Source organism: Bactrocera oleae, chromosome Y, assembly GCF_042242935.1.
Source record: "Bactrocera oleae isolate idBacOlea1 chromosome Y, idBacOlea1, whole genome shotgun sequence".
Lineage (NCBI taxonomy): Eukaryota > Metazoa > Arthropoda > Insecta > Diptera > Tephritidae > Bactrocera > Bactrocera oleae.
Genome location: NC_091542.1, coordinates 5,818,592 through 5,835,689, shown reverse-complemented (window position 1 = coordinate 5,835,689; position 17,098 = coordinate 5,818,592).

Here is a 17,098-nt window from a genome sequence, read left to right as displayed (position 1 = left end):
TTTGCGCGTGAGTTATTTAAGCGGCGAAGGCGTTTAACTGAAGGTTAGGGTTAGCTTTTAGTGTGTAAGATGAGTGATTGTGTGGAGTGAATGGGGTCTAGCCCCTGGTTACCAGTCCAAAGCAGTATGGATGCTCAACTGGTAGTAGTTTCGGCTACGAGGTCTGACCGGAGACTTAATTCTGGTACCACGGGGAGCAGGGGCCCTTGGAGTTCGCTCCAACCTGCTCGTGCGGACTGGCCCTTCGGGGAGTATCGTGGTGGTTGTGGTTTATACCCAAATGCGGGAAGAGCTGACGTTTTGTCAGTTCAATGTGGAGTTGCATTGCAACCGGGTGCCGGACCCAAAGTACGGCAGAGGTTTTAGATAGGCCTCGAACCTTACCAAGGTGTGTAGTGTGTCCATCCCACACTACCAATCGGTACTGAAAAATGCCTAGCATTTTCGGGGCGCTGATCAACGCATTGTATTGATACGCTGTGCTTTTGAGCGCCGTGAGCTAAGGCCGTCGACGGCAGGTACTCACGTTAAACACACCGGACATTGTCTCTATCTACTACCCCTGCGGGCAGGGGATAGAATATGCCCGCGGCAAGGCATGCCTGTCGTAAAAGGCGACTAAAAGCCAATATGCACTATGACTGTTATTATATTCTTTGCACAATAATATCAGCATAGTATGTGCAGTGATAGTGCTATAATACTCAGCTTGAACTGATATTAGAAACACTTTAAATGAAAAAGCGAATAAAAAGACATTTGAAGTTCAAGCGACAAATGTCACCAGTCATTTGAGTAATGGGGAGCTCAACTGGCAGTAGTTTAGGCTACGCAGTCTGACCGGAGACTTTCCGGTACCACGGGGAGCAGAAAGCCCTTGGACTTCTGTTCAATCTGCTCATTGGGTTCGGCCCTTTGGGGAGTATCGTGGTGGCTGTGGTTTAAACCTAAATGCTGGAAGAACTGAATTTTCAGTTCGAAAAAAGAAGTTACACAAGTAACTGGGTGCCGTACCCGAAAAAGGAAGAGGTTTTAGGTCGGCCTCGAATCACACCCAGATGGTAGTGTGGACCCAGACACACTGCCACTGGTATCCAAATAAATACTTGCAAAAAGCTCGTATTGTTTGGGGCGCTGATCAACGCATCGTATTGATACGTTGTGTTTTTGAACACCGTGAGGTAAGGCCGTCGCCGGCAGGTACTCACGATGATCATAATCCTGATGATCCTCCTGATGACCATAATTGCGGAGAACGCTCATCTTCGCGGGCAGGTGGATGCCCTTACGGGAGGTTGTGGGGGATCGCGTCCGACCAAACCAATGGTGGCTCCCGCGACTTCGGCGCCTGCCCCTCCGGCACCAGTGCTGAAGGCAATAGCGCCGATGTCGCCGAAGCCGGTGGAGACCTGGTCAGTTGTGGTCAGGAGTAAGGGGCCTGCAACTTCCTCTAAGGAAGTTTTCAAAAAGGTGGTCAAGGAGGTGGGTCCTTCACTCGGCGTAAGGATCCATGATGTAAGGCCGATAAAGGGTGGTGGGGCGGTCATCCGCAATCCCTCCGTTTTAGAGAGGGAGAAAGTGGCGACTAACGCAAAATTCGGGAAGGTAGGGTTGGACGTCAGTGTCAACCGGAAGTTGGGGCCAAGGGTTGTGGTGCAAGGTGTACACACCGAGATCTCCCATGAGGAATTCATGGAAGAACTCTTCAGTACGAATTTAAGTCCTGAGGCAAAGAAATCCGACGTTAGGTTGGTCAGTCGCCCCTGGAAGGTGGCGCCAGATGGTAAAACTAACGTCGTTCTGGAGGGTTCGGAGGAAGTAATGTCCGCCCTTTTAGAAGCGGGAAGGTGCTACATTAAGTGGTTTTCCTTCCGAGTGCGACCAGACAGCCCTGTTGCCGGCTGTTTTCGGTGCTTGGGCTTTGACCATCGAGTGGCGCAATGTAAGGCCAAGTCCGATGTCTGCCGTAGGTGTGGTCAGGAAGGCCACAGAGCTGCTAGTTGCGTCAATGCACCACATTGTCGCAACTGTGCATTTAAGGGTAGACCAGCTGGGCATCTTATGATGTCAGCTGCTGGTCCAGTCTAATGTGGCATAGTAGAGCGTGCCCTTTCGAGACATTAATGGGGACGATTTTACAGCTAAATTGTCAGGGTTGTTATGCCGTAATGTGCGAGTTAGGGGGTTGTATGCTAGAGGGTGGGTGCGGCATCGCATTACTCCAGGAGCCCTACGCCACTAATGGTGTGGTTCGGGGTCTTCCTGGAGGATTTAGGGTCTTCACAGACCTTAGGAGAAATGCCGCAATAGTTGTGAATAATCCGAGCTACGACTGCGTAGTTCTGGATTCGTCACAGCTGGGTGTTTGTGTATCCAAAGAGGGGGAGTTCGGTAGATTGGTAGTCGCTAGTGTTTATTGTAAATACAGCGAACCTCTAGAGCCTTACCTGCTGTACATGGATAAGCTACTGCTACTTGCCAGTAGTAGCTCGCTTATCCTGCGAATGCCTCGTCCTCTATGTGGTTTAGTAAGGTTTCCCGACATTCGTCAGGATATCAAAGCCACACTAGAGGCGAGGTATTAAGCGAATGGGTGGAGCAAATAGTCTTCACATATTAAACGAGCCAAGCGAGTGGTATACGTTTAATGGGCCTGGGGGTGTGAGCGACATCGATGTGTCCTTCATCAATGACCGTTAGGTGGGGAAAGTTCGAAAGCTTCAGAGTGAGAAAACTTAAGTGGTGGACGAAAGAGTTAACAATGAAGAGGAGAGCTGTCCGGCGATTGAGACGAAAGTTTCAACGCGCTAGACAGTCAAACTCTGATGGCCTGTCCCAGATTAGGTATGAATTTAGTTGTGTGATGAGGGATTACAAACAAATGCTAGTCAAAACCAAGGAAGAGGAATGGAGGAGTTTTGTAGGGGAGAATAGGAACGACCCATGGGGTCAGGTCTACAAGATCTGTAGGGGTCGTAAGAGGGAGGATATCACCTCTCTCCGCGTTAGTGATACTGTATTATCAACGTGGAGAGACTGTCGGGGGTTCTGCTAGGAGCGTTCAAACGTATGAGATACCTGTTCCTCCACTAGATGATGGGGAGCTGGGATACGCCTTTGGCCTGGTCAGGTGTAAACGATCCCCAGGTTTCGATGGTTTGAACGGAGAGATGTGTAAAAGCATGTGGAAGTTCATTCCGGAATACTTGGAGGCCATTTACAATTAGTGCGTGTGGGAGGGATATTTTCCACGGGAGTGGAAAAAGGCTAGGGTCCTTCCTCTCCTGAAGTCCCCTGATAAGATCAGGAGTGATCCTCGTTCTTATCGGGGCATCAGTCTCCTTCCAGTGCTTGGAAAAGTGCTGGAAAGAGTTATGGTGGAACGGCTTCAGGACCTAACGCGGGATATGTGGTCGGATAGGCAGTATGGGTTCAGGAAAGGACGCAGTGTAGAGGATGCGTGGTTCTACGTTCAGGGTGCTGTTAGGGAGAATGTCAACAAATATGTCCTTGGCATATTTGTTGACTTTAAGGGAGCATTTGACTACCTAATCTGGGATAGGGTGATTGAACGATTGGAGCAGCTCGGCTGCCCGGAAGTTACTCTCTGGCGCAGCTACTTTTCGGACAGAAAAGCCTCAATTGTAGGAATGAATGGGAGTGTTGAGATTGGGGTGGCCCGGGGCTGCAGGGATCCATCTGTGGTCCATATATTTGGAACCTTATGATGGATTCTCTGCTTGGACAACTTGAACCAGTATGCAAATGTTGTGCGTACGCGGACGACCTTCTTCTTTTAGTTGAAGGTCACTCAAGGTCCGAAATAGAGCGAGCGGGAGGCCGATTCCTAGAAATTGTCCACAGCTGGGGTGTAGGTGTTGGTGTGGACATATCAATGGACAAAACGGTTACAATGCTGCTTAAGGGCAGATTGTCGCCGGCTAGACCACCGATTGTCCGTGTAAATGGGGTCAGCATCAAGTACGTGACGCAAGTCAAATACTTGGGGTTGACCATGAGGGAAAGGATGTGTTTCATTCCACACTTGGTGAGCGTAAAAGAAAGACTGCTGGCGATTGTCGGCAAGGTCAGGCGCTTTTTACGGAGTGATTGGGGCCTCGGACGTCGTGCGGTTCGTACCATATATCGTGGCTTATTTGTGGCCTGTGCCACTTATGGAGCTGCTGTATGGTGGGAATCAGCCACGACGGTCTTGGGTCGCCAAAAACTACTCTCCGCTCAGCGCTGTATGATGCTAGCCTGTTTGCCAGTGTGTCGCACCGTCTCAACTGATGCGATGCAGGTATTGCTAGGTGTGCCACCTCTTGACCTGATTGTTATACAGCGTGCTGTCACATTCGGGTTAAGAAGAGGCTTGGGTGTGTCCTTGCTTCAGAATAATTTGATTTCCGACCTTGACGTGGAGAGGGAAGGATATCTAGGAAGCAAGAGACTTCTAGAGGACAGGGTTAAGATAAGGTGGCAAGACCGTTGGGACAATAGCCCTAACGGTAGGGTGACCTATGAGTACATCCGGGACGTTAGGTTTGTAGAAGAAAACCCAGACTTTCGATTCTGTCTGAGCCTGGGTTTTCTGCTTACGGGACATGGTCCTCTGAACGCATTTCTGCATCAGAGGCGCCTTTCCGACACGCCGGAGTGTATGTGTGGGGCGCGTGTTGAAGATTGGGCGCATGTTATTGCGCACTGCCCGATGTACTCGGACATTAGGAACCTTGAGGGAATGGGGATTAGTTGGACTAATGGACGATTAGACGTCAGCGGTGTGATCTTCACTAGTCCAAATACCGAACAGTTAGGGTCGTTTGATAGGTTTGCGCGTGCATTGTTTAGGCGGCGGAGACAATTAGCTGAAAATAGGGGTTAGATTAAGGGTGAAAGATGAGGGCTAGGGATTTAATCCCTGGTCACCAGTACAGAGCAGTATGGAAGCTCAACTGGTAGTAGCTTCGGCTACGAGGTCTGGCCGGAAACTTAATTCTGGTACCACGGGGAGCAGGGGCCCTTGGAGTTCGCTCCAACCTGCTCATGCTGACTGGCCCTTCGGGGAGTATCGTGGTGGTTGTGGTTGATGCCCAAATGCGGGAAGAGTGTTTTGTTCACTCAAAGTGGAGTTGCACTGCAACCGGGTGCCGGACCCAAAGTACGGCAGAGGTGTTAGATAGGCCTCGAACCTCACCAAGGTGTGTAGTGTGTCCATTCCACACTACCAATCGGTACTGAAAAATGCCTGGCATTTTTGGGGCGCTGATCAACGCATTGTATTGATACGCCGTGCTTTTGAGCACCGTGAGGTAAGGCCGTCGACGGCAGGTACTCACGTAAAACACACCGGACGATGTCCCTATCTACTCATTCAATCGTAGGCATTCGTAGCGAGCAGACGTATTAGCGCGTGTTTGAAATTAATTTCAGTCAATTCGTAGTGTATATGTGAGTTTTTCATTGTGTAAGTGAGCGATTCGTGAATAGTATATATTTAATAGTGTGTGTGCACGCAGGTGTTCTATATTAATATATGTGAGTATATGTGTGTATTAATAAAATTGGAAAATTGTTATTGAGCAGGCTTTGGAACTAAAACAAGTGTTTTTAGTGTTTGTTTGCTTGTGTGTACAAGCACTTTGGGCTTTGTGCATATTTAATTTGTTTTAGTAGGCTTTGATACTTCGATACATATTTGCTACGCCTACTGGTGTACTAGTGTATTGAAGAGTAGTTTTTTGGTGCTCAGGTACTTTATATACTAGAGCCTTTTTGTATATTGTAGTAGGCTTTGTATATGATTACAACGCCTACTTGAGTGAAAATTTTATTTTTAGCTTGCAGGTAGATTTGCGCACAGTGGTTTTGTTGGGAATTTTTTCAAAATTACTCAGTTGGCTTTGAATAGGAATACAACGCCTACTTGAGTGAAAATTTTATTTTAGCTTGCAAGTAGATTTGTGTACAGTGGTTTTTTGAGAAATTTTTGTAAATTTTGTAGTTGGCGATTACAACGCCTGCGTTTGTGCAAGTGGGTGTGGGATATTTGGGAAAAATTTTTTTTTTTTTTTCTTCTGGATTAGATTCGTAGATTAGGGTACAGCAGTTTTTGTAGGTGGGCCGGTCCGTAGTCTCAGTGACTGTGCCGTGGTGGTGTTTTTGGCTTGGGTTGCCTATTCAGGAGTGCTGTGTTGAGTGCCTGGTTTTCAGTTGCTGCTGTTTTCTAGGGGATTTCGGCAGTTTTGCTTACAGGGTGTTAGTGGTTGTCCTAGTATTGGAGGCGCTGACTCCAGGGTGAATTAAGGTCATAGTGGTTGACTTTTAGCCCACGGTGCGATTGATACAACGTCACATCGGTCGATTCGCAACCGTTACGGGGACTTTGTTCTATCCGGTGGTTAATTGAGTGACCTCTTCCACGCCTTTGGCTGGGGGTGTGAGTTGTGTCCCTGCGATAACGCGATAATCGACTGTTTGGGTGGTAACTGCTATTGAGCGGGTTTACGCGCGAGTTAGCTACTTCAGTGCGATCAATCGCACGTGCCTGGTGAGCGACTGTTTGATCTTTCCGGAACAGGGGCTTCTGCGCCAGTGTTTTTTACCGGCGGATCAGCCTGCCTGGTAGGGGATCTAGGTTGAAGATGCCTCCTCCACGGAGGAGGAAGGTTAAGTCCCTTGCTGAGAGCGATGGGTCTGTGCCTGCAAAAATGGTTGTAGAGGCGTCGTTCATTGAGGATAGTGCAGTGTCACCTACTGATAGGTCACCGCTGCGCAGAAAGATTAGGTTGAGGTCACCACCTTTGGCGAAATCGGGGGGCTTTGTGCGCTTCACTGACTCCAGTGAAAGCAGTAGTTCGAGTAGTGAGACAGGGGATACTACTGACACAGCTAAGAAGGGTGGTGACACTAAGATGGGTGTTGATAAAGGTGGTGAGGTTAAGGCTGGAAGAGGTGTTGGGCGTGTTAGTGAGGGTGGAAAGGAAATAGGTGTTTGTTCCAACATGGTGAAGACGAAGGATAGTAAGGGTGGCAACCGTGAATTTGCCAAGGGCGCTGTTGCTGTTTGTGGTAGTGCGGTAAGCCATGTTGGTGCTGTGAAGAGGATTACTGGGGAGCTAAGCGGGTTGGTCTTTGGAGACAAGAAGTTTGAGATGGAAACCGTGAAGTGGCTGATGGAGCTTGCTTCTAAATATGAAGCACTCCTAATGACGGTTATTACCAAGAATGCCCATCTTCGCGGTCAAGTTGACGCCCTTAGAGGAGGCTGTGGGGGACACTCCTCGCCACCGAGCAGGTCAATGCCGGCTCCATTGGCACCGATGCCTCCGCCCCCAGCACCTGTACTGGAGGCGATTGCACCGGTTGCGTCGAGGTCTGTTGAGACCTGGGCCGTTGTGGTTAGGAGTATGGGGCATGCAGCTTCCTCTGAGGAAGTTGTCAAAAAAGTTGTTAAGGAGGTGGGTCCTTCTCTGGGGGTAAGGACCCATGAGGTTAGGTCAATTAAGGGTGGTGGGGCGGTTATCCGCTCTCCCTCTGTCTTAGAGAGGGAGAAAGTGGTGAAAAATGCGAAATTCGGGGAGGTGGGGTTGGACGTGACTGTCAACCGGAAGCTGGGTCCTCGGGTTGTAATACAGGGGGTTCACACGGAGATCCCCCATGATGAGTTCATGGAAGAGTTACTCCGGCTGCACCTTTAGGATTTCAGCCCGGCGTCCCTGAGGTCAGATGTGAGGATGGTCAGTCGTCCTTGGAAGGTGGCCCCTGTTGGTAGCACCAATGTCGTCCTTGAAGGTACGGACAAAATTATGTCCGCCCTCTTGGAGGCTGGTAGGTGCTACATCAAGTGGTTCTCCTTCCGGGTGCGACCGGATAGCCCCGTGGCTGGCTGTTTCCGGTGTATGAGTTTCGACCATAGACTGGCTGTGTGTAGGGCCAAATTGGATGTCTGCCGGAGGTGCGGTCAGGAAGGCCACAAGGCTGCCAGCTGTGTCAATGCACTCCATTGCCGCAACTGCGCATTCAAGGGTAGACCAGCTGAACATTTTATGATGTCGGCTGTCTGCCCGATATAGTGTGGGGACACTAATGGGGGGGATTATTCAGTTAAACTGTCAGGGATCGTATGCCGTAATGTGCGAGTTGGGGGGGTATATGACCGAGGGGGGTTGCGGCATTGCCTTGCTCCTGGAGCTCTATGCCACTAATGGGGTGGTTCGGGGTCTTCCTGGTGGTTTTAGGGTCTTTTTGGACGTTAGGGCTAATGCTGCAATTGTTGTGAGTGATCCCAACTATGATTGTGTAGTTGTGGATTCCTCACAACTGGGTGTATGTGTTTCTGTAGAAGGGGGGTTTGGTAGAATACTTGTTGCTAGTATCTATTGTAAATTTGGTGAGCCCTTAGAGCCTTATCTGAGTTACATGGATAAGGTAGTACTACTTGCGAGTGGTAGTCCTCTTATACTTGGCTTGGACGCTTATGCCACGTCTTCGATGTGGTTTAGTAAGGTATCCCGGCATTCGTCTGGATATCAAAGCCACAGTCGTGGAGTGGTATTAAGTGAATGGGTGGTGGGTAAAAACCTTCACATTCTAAACGAGCCGAGTGAGTGGTATACTTTTGATGGGCCTAGGGGTGTCAGTGACATTGACGTGACTTTGATGAACGAGGCAGCAAATAGAGTGTTTCGTGTTGGGTGGGAAAATAAGGGAGGGTGGGGATTGAGTGATCACAATTTGATTAAAATTATGATTTCTGCTCAGTCCCCCCCCTTTACAGTTCGTAAGTCCGTTGCGGCGATGGCGTACCTCTGGTATTGACTTGAACCAATATGGACGGTGTGTTAGGGAAGCGGTATTGGAAATACCGCTTAGTGAGTTTGAGGGCTTGGGGGTTGATGAGCAGATTGCTCGTCTTTACGAGATAGTGTGGGTTGTTAATGATAGGGAACTTAAGAAGTGTGAAAGTTTTAAGCTTAGGCAAATAAAATGGTGGACGCGTGAGTTAACCTTGAAGAGGAGGACTGTCAGGCGATTGAGGCGAAAGTTTCAACGCATTCGAAGGTCCAATTCAGACAGGTTAGCTCAGGTTAGGTATGATTTTTGTTGTGAAATAAGGGAATATAAAGATATGTTAGTTAGGGTTAAAGAATATGAATGGAGAAGTTTTGTTAGTGAAAAGAGGGATGACCCCTGGGGTCAGATCTATAAGATCTGCAGGGGTCGTAAGAGAGATGATATCACCTCTCTTTGCGTAGGTGACACTGTGTTATCTACGTGGAGAGAGTGTGCGGGGGTTCTATTAGGTGCGTTCTTTCCCAGGGAGGAGGTTCAGGTACCCCAAGCACAGGAGGTACCTGTCCCTCCATTAGATGATGGAGAGTTGGGGTATGCCTTTGGCCTGGTCAGGTCTAAACGGTCCCACAGGAGTTGCACTGCAACCGGGTGCCGGACCCAAAGTACGGCAGAGGTGTTAGATAGGCCTCGAACCTCACCAAGGTGTGTAGTGTGTCCATTCCACACTACCAATCGGTACTGAAAAATGCCTGGCATTTGCGGGGCGCTGATCAACGCATTGTATTGATACGCCGTGCTTTTGAGCACCGTGAGGTAAGGCCGTCGACGGCAGGTACTCACGTAAAACACACCGGACGATGTCCCTATCTGCTCATTTAATCGTAGGCATTCGTAGCGAGCAGACGTATTAGCGCGTGTTTGAAATTAATGTCAGTCAATTCGTAGTGTATATGTGAGTTTTTCATTGTGTAAGTGAGCGTTTCGTGAATAGTATATATTTAATAGTGTGTGTGCACGCAGGTGTTCTATATTAATACATGTGAGTATATGTGTGTATTAATAAAATTGGCAGATTGTTATTGAGCAGGCTTTGGAACTAAAACAAGTGTTTTTAGTGTTTGTTTGCTTGTGTGTACAAGCACTTTGGGCTTTGTGCATATTTAATTTGTTTTAGTAGGCTTTGATACTTCGATACATATTTGCTACGCCTACTGGTGTACTAGTGTATTGAAGAGTAGTTTTTTGGTGCTCAGGTACTTAATATACTAGAGCCTTTTTGTATATTGTAGTAGGCTTTGTATATGATTACAACGCCTATTTGAGTGAAAATTTTATTTTTAGCTTGCAGGTAGATTTGCGCACAGTGGTTTTGTTGGGAATTTTTTCAAAATTACTCAGTTGGCTTTGAATACGAATACAACGCCTACTTGAGTGAAAATTTTATTTTAGCTTGCAAGTAGATTTGTGTACAGTGGTTTTTTGAGAAATTTTTGTAAATTTTGTAGTTGGCGATTACAACGCCTGCGTTTGTGCAAGTGGGTGTGTTAGGGTGTGGGATAGTTGGGAAAAAAAATTTTTTTTCTTCTGGATTACATTCGTAGATTAGGGTAGTCTCAGTGACTGCCGTGGTGGTGTTTTTGGCTTGGGGTGCCTATTCAGGAGTGCTGTGTTGAGTGCCTGGTTTTCAGTTGCTGCTGTTTTCTAGGGGATTTCGGCAGTTTTGTTTACAGGGTGTTAGTGGTTGTCCTAGTATTGGAGGCGCTGACTCCAGGGTGAATTAAGGTCATAGTGGTTGACTTTTAGCCCACGGTGCGATTGATACAACGTCACATCGGTCGATTCGCAACCGTTACGGGGACTTTGTTCTGTCCGGCGGTTAATTGAGTGATCTCTTCCACGCCTTTGGCTGGAGGTGTGAGTTGTGTCCCTGCGATAACGCGATAATCGACTGTTTCGGTGGTAGCTGCTATTGAGCGGGTTTACGCGCGAGTTAGCTACTTCAGTGCGATCAATCGCACGTGCCTGGTGAGCGACTGTTTGATCTTTCCGGAACAGGGGCTTCTGCGCCAGTGTTTTTTACCGGCGGATCAGCCTGCCTGGTAGGGGATCTAGGTTGAAGATGCCTCCCCCACGGAGGAGGAAGGTTAAGTCCCTTGCTGAGAGCGATGGGTCTGTGCCTGCAAAAATGGTTGTAGAGGCGTCGTCCGGTGAGGATAGTGCAGTGTCACCTACTGATAGGTCACCGCTGCGCAGAAAGATTAGGTTGAGGTCACCACCTTTGGCGAAATCGGGGGGCTTTGTGCGCTTCACTGACTCCAGTGCAAGCAGTAGTTCGAGTAGTGAGACAGGGGATACTACTGACACAGCTAAGAAGGGGAGTGACACTAAGATGTGTGTTGATAAAGGTGGTGAGGTTAAGGCTGGAAGAGGTGTTGGGCGTGTTAGTGAGGGTGGAAAGGAAATAGGTGTTTGTTCCAACATGGTGAAGAAGAAGGATAGTAAGGGTGGCAACCGTGAATTTGCCAAGGGCGCTGTTGCTGTTTGTGGTAGTGCGGTAAGCCATGTTGGTGCTGTGAAGAGGATTACTGGGGAGCTAAGCGGGTTGGTCTTTGGAGACAAGAAGTTTGAGATGGAAACCGTGAAGGGGCTGATGGAGCTTGCTTCTAAATATGAAGCACTCCTAATGACGGTTATTACCAAGAATGCCCATCTTCGCGGTCAAGTTGATGCCCTTAGAGGAGGCTGTGGGGGACACTCCTCGCCACCGAGCAGGTCAATGCCGGCTCCATTGGCACCGATGCCTCCGCCCCCAGCACCTGTACTGGAGGCGATTGCACCGGTGGCGTCGAGGTCTGTTGAGACCTGGTCCGTTGTGGTTAGGAGTATGGGGCATGCAGCTTCCTCTGAGGAAGTTGTCAAAAAAGTTGTTAAGGAGGTGGGTCCTTCTCTGGGGGTAAGGACCCATGAGGTTAGGTCAATTAAGGGTGGTGGGGCGGTTATCCGCTCTCCCTCTGTCTTAGAGAGGGAGTAAGTGGTGAAAAATGCGAAATTCGGGGAGGTGGGGTTGGACGTGACTGTCAACCGGAAGCTGGGTCCTCGGGTTGTAATACAGGGGGTTCACACGGAGATCCCCATGATGAGTTCATGGAAGAGTTACTCCGGCTGAACCTTCAGGATTTCAGCCCGGCGTCCCTGAGGTCAGATGTGAGGATGGTCAGTCGTCCTTGGAAGGTGGCCCCTGATGGTAGCACCAATGTCGTCCTTGAAGGTACGGACGAAATTATGTCCGCCCTCTTGGAGGCTGGTAGGTGCTACATCAAGTGGTTCTCCTTCCGGGTGCGACCGGATAGCCCCGTGGCTGGCTGTTTCCGGTGTATGAGTTTCGACCATAGACTGGCTGTGTGTAGGGCCAAATCGGATGTCTGCCGGAGGTGCGGTCAGGAAGGCCACAAGGCTGCCAGCTGTGTCAATGCACTCCATTGCCGCAACTGCGCATTCAAGGGTAGACCAGCTGAACATTTTATGATGTCGGCTGTCTGCCCGATATATTGTGGGGACACTAATGGGGGGGATTATTCAGTTAAACTGTCAGGGATCGTATGCCGTAATGTGCGAGTTGGGGGGGTATATGACCGAGGGGGGGTGCGGCATTGCCTTGCTCCTGGAGCTCTATGCCACTAATGGGGTGGTTCGGGGTCTTCCTGGTGGTTTTAGGGTCTTTTTGGACGTTAGGGCTAATGCTGCAATTGTTGTGAGTGATCCCAACTATGATTGTATAGTTGTGGATTCCTCACAACTGGGTGTATGTGTTTCTGTAGAGGGGGGTTTGGTAGAATACTTGTTGCTAGTATCTATTGTAAATTTGGTGAGCCCTTAGAGCCTTATCTGAGTTACATGGATAAGGTACTACTACTTGCGAGTGGTAGTCCTCTTATATTTGGCTTGGACGCTTATGCCACGTCTTCGATGTGGTTTATTAAGATATCCCGGCATTCGTCTGGATATCAAAGCCACAGTCGTGGAGTGGTATTAAGTGTATGGGTGGTGGGTAAAAACCTTCACATTCTAAACGAGCCGAGTGAGTGGTATACTTTTGATGGGCCTAGGGGTCTTAGTGACATTGACGTGACTTTGATGAACGAGGCAGCAAATAGAGTGTTTCGTGTTGGGTGGGAAAATAAGGGAGGGTGGGGATTGAGTGATCATAATTTGATTAAAATGCTCCTGGTTTGATTAAAATTATGATTTCTTCTCAGTCCCCCCCTTTACAGTTCGTAAGTCCGTTGCGGCGATGGCGTACCTCTGGTATTGACTTGAACCAATATGGACGGCGTGTTAGGGAAGCGGTATTGGAAATACCGCTTAGTGAGTTTGAGGGCTTGGGGGTTGATGAGCAGATTGCTCGTCTTTACGAGATAGTGTGGGTTGTTAATGGTAGGGAAATTAAGAAGTGTGAAAGCTTTAAGCTTAGGCAAATAAAATGGTGGACGCGTGAGTTAACCTTGAAGAGGAGGACTGTCAGGCGATTGAGGCGAAAGTTTCAACGCGCTCGACGGTCCAATTCAGACAGGTTAACTCAGGTTAGGTATGATTTTTGTTGCGAAATAAGGGAATATAAAGATATGTTAGTTAGGGTTAAAGAATATGAATGGAGAAGTTTTGTAAGTGAAAATAGGGATGACCCCTGGGGTCAGATCTATAAGATCTGCAGGGGTCGTAAGAGAGATGATATCACCTCTCTTTGCGTAGGTGACACTTTGTTATCTACGTGGAGAGAGTGTGCGGGGGTTCTATTAGGTGCGTTCTTTCCCAGGGAGGAGGTTCAGGTACCCCAAGCACAGGAGGTACCTGTCCCTCCATTAGATGATGGAGAGTTGGGGTATGCCTTTGGCCTGGTCAGGTCTAAACGGTCCCCAGGTTTTGATGGTTTGAACGGAGAGATGTGTAAAAGCTTGTGGAAGTTCATTCCGGAATACTTGGAGGCCATTTATGATAAGTGCGTGTGGGAGGGTTATATTCCACACGAGTGGAAAATTGCAAGGTTGTACCTCTCCTGAAGTCTCCTGATAAGATAAGGAGTGATCCTCGCTCTTACCGGGGCATCAGTCTTCTTCTAGTACTTGGAAAGAGTTATGGTGGAACGGCTTCAGGAGCTAACGCGGGGTATATGGTCGGATAGGCAGTATGGGTTCAGGGAAGGACGCAGTACAGAAGATGCTTGGTTTTATGTTCAGAGTGTTGTTAAGGAGAATGTCAACAAATATGTCCTTGGCATATTTGTTGACTTCAAGAGAGCGTTTGATTATTTAAGGTGGGATAGAGTTTTGTAGCGGCTGGAGGAGCTTGGCTGTCCGGAAATTACTCTTTGGCGGAGTTACTTTTCGGAGAGAAAAGCTTCTCTAGTAAGTATGAATGGAAGTGTTGAAATTGGAGTGGTTCGTGGCTGCCCGCAGGGATGCATCTGCGGTCCATATATTTGGAACCTTATGATGGACTCTCTGCTTGGACAGCTCGAGCCCCTCTGTAAATGTTGTGCGTATGCGGACGACCTTCTTCTTCTCGTTGAGGGTCGATCGCGGTCTGAGTTAGGACGGTCGGGGGGACAATTTTTAGAAATTGTAAATAGCTGGGGTTTAGATGTGGGGGTTGACATATCGGTGGACAAAACGGTTACAATGCTGCTTAAGGGCACATTGTCGCCGGTTCGTCCACCGATTGTCAAGGTGAATGGGGTCAACATCAGGTATTTGAAGGAAGTTAAGTACCTGGGGGTTACTATAGGAGAAAGGATGTGTTTCACCCCACATTTGGTGCGTGTGGGGGAGCGGCTGCAGGCAGTTGTTGGCAAAGTGCGACGCATTTTGAGGAGTGATTGGGGCCTTGGACGCCGTGCTGTTCGCACCATATATCGTGGCTTGTTTGTGGCTTGTGCCACTTATGGGGCTGCTGTATGGTGGGAATCAGCGATGAAGGTTTCTGGTCGCCGAAAATTCCTCTCGGTGCAACGTTGCATGATGCTTGCATGTTTGCCTGTTTGTCGCACTGTTTCGAAGGATGCAATGCAGGTGTTGTTGGGTGCCCCCCCTCTTGATCTGATTGTTATACAGCGTGCTGTTGCATTCAGATTAAGAAGGGGCTTGGGTATTTCTATGCTGCGAACAGATTGGACAGATGGTATTGATGTTGAGAAGGTGGGTTATCTAGAGAGCAAGAGGCTGCTAGATTTTAAGGTTAGGCGTAGGTAGCGGGACCGTTGGGATAATAGCCCTAAGGGTCGGGTGACATATGAATACATCCGGGATGTTACGTTTGTTGAGGGTAACCCAGACTTCAGATTTTGTTTGAGTCTGGGATTTTTGCTTACGGGGCATGGGCCTTAGAATGCATTTTTGTATCGGAGGCACCTTTCTGATAGTTCGGGGTGTTTGTGTGGGGCGAGGATGGAGGATTGGGTGCATATTATTGCAGAATCCCCGATGTATTCAGACATTAGGAATATTTGGGGTGTGGGGATTAGTTGGACAGACGGACGTTTAATTGTAGGTAATGTAGTTTCTAGCAATGAGTATACTGAACAGTTAGGAATGTTTGCGCGGAAGTTATTTAATCGGCGAAGGCGTTTAACTGAAGGTTAGGGTTAGCTTTTAGTGTGTAAGATGAGTGATTGTGTGGAGTGAATGGGGTCTAGCCCCTGGTCGCCTGTCCAGAGCAGTATGGATGCTCAACTGGTAGTAGTTTCGGATACGAGGTCTGACCGGAGACTTAATTCTGGTACCACGGGGAGCAGGGGCCCTTGGAGTTCGCTCCAACCTGCTTGTGCGGACTGGCCCTTCGGGGAGTATCGTTGTGGTTGTGGTTTATACCCAAATGCGGGAAGAACTGATGTTTTGTCAGTTGAATGTGGAGTTGCATTGCAACCGGGTGGCCGACCCAAAGTACGGCAGAGGTTTTAGATAGGCCTCGCACCTTACCAAGGTGTGTAGTGTGTCCATCCCACACTACCAATCGGTACTGAAAAATGCCTAGCATTTTCGGGGCGCTGATCAACGCATTGTATTGATTCGCTGTGCTTTTGAGCGCCGTGAGATAAGGCCATCGACGGCAGGTACTCACGTTAAACACACCGGACGTTGTCCCTATCTACTATCTAGCGAAACCACAGCCACGGGAACGGGCTTGGAATAATTAGCGGGGAAAGAAGACCCTGTTGAGCTTGACTCTAGTCTGGCAGTGTAAGGAGACATAAGAGGTGTAGCATAAGTGGGAGATATATAATTTCGGTTATATATCAACAATAAAATACCACTACTCTTATTGTTTCCTTACTTACTTCATTAAGTGGAACGTGTATCATTGCTTAGCCATTATATGGGTATATTTATATATCTTATGGTATTGGGTTTTGATGCAAGCTTCTTGATCAAAGTACCACGAGTTTGTTATATAATTGTAAACTTTTTTTAATGAAATGGTAGCACTTCGGTGTTCTTATTATAATTAAAATTTGGTATAACTCCAACACTCAGGTATGATCCAATTCAAGGACATTGCCAGGTGGGGAGTTTGGCTGGGGCGGTACATCTCTCAAATAATAACGGAGGTGTCCCAAGGCCAGCTCAGTGCGGACAGAAACCACACATAGAGCAAATGATGAAATATGAAAATTTATTACTTCATAGACTTTATACATTTAGTACTTATATGAAAATTTTTTACTGCTAGGAAATGTATTATACTTTTATATATTTTAATTCCTTATGTTAGTTTATTAGTAAGAAATTGTTTTTAAATACTTATATGTATGAATATTACTATACTTATATGATTTATGTATTTAGTACTTGTATGAAAATTTTCATACTTGTATGACTTTATTTACTTAGTATTTATATGGAAATATTTTTTACTTTATATGTATTTGAAGTAAATATGAAAATGAAAGTTGATTTTGTGTGCCTTTTTATTCCTGGTTTTTATACAGTTAGTTTAAATAGAAATAGATTTTGTTTTATACAAAACTCTATATTCTGTACTAACATATTGTATATTATGAGCATTTTTTATTCCTGGTTTCCTACAGTTAGTTTAAATAGAAATAGATTTTGTTTTATACAAAACTCTATATATTCTATGTGGCTAACATATTGTAGAAATACAAATTTTTTATTCCTGGTTTTTATACAGTTAGTTTAAATAGAAATAGATTTTGTTTTATACAAAACTCTATATTCTGTACTAACATATTGTATATTATGAGCGTTTTTTATTCCTGGTTTCCTACAGTTAGTTTAAATAGAAA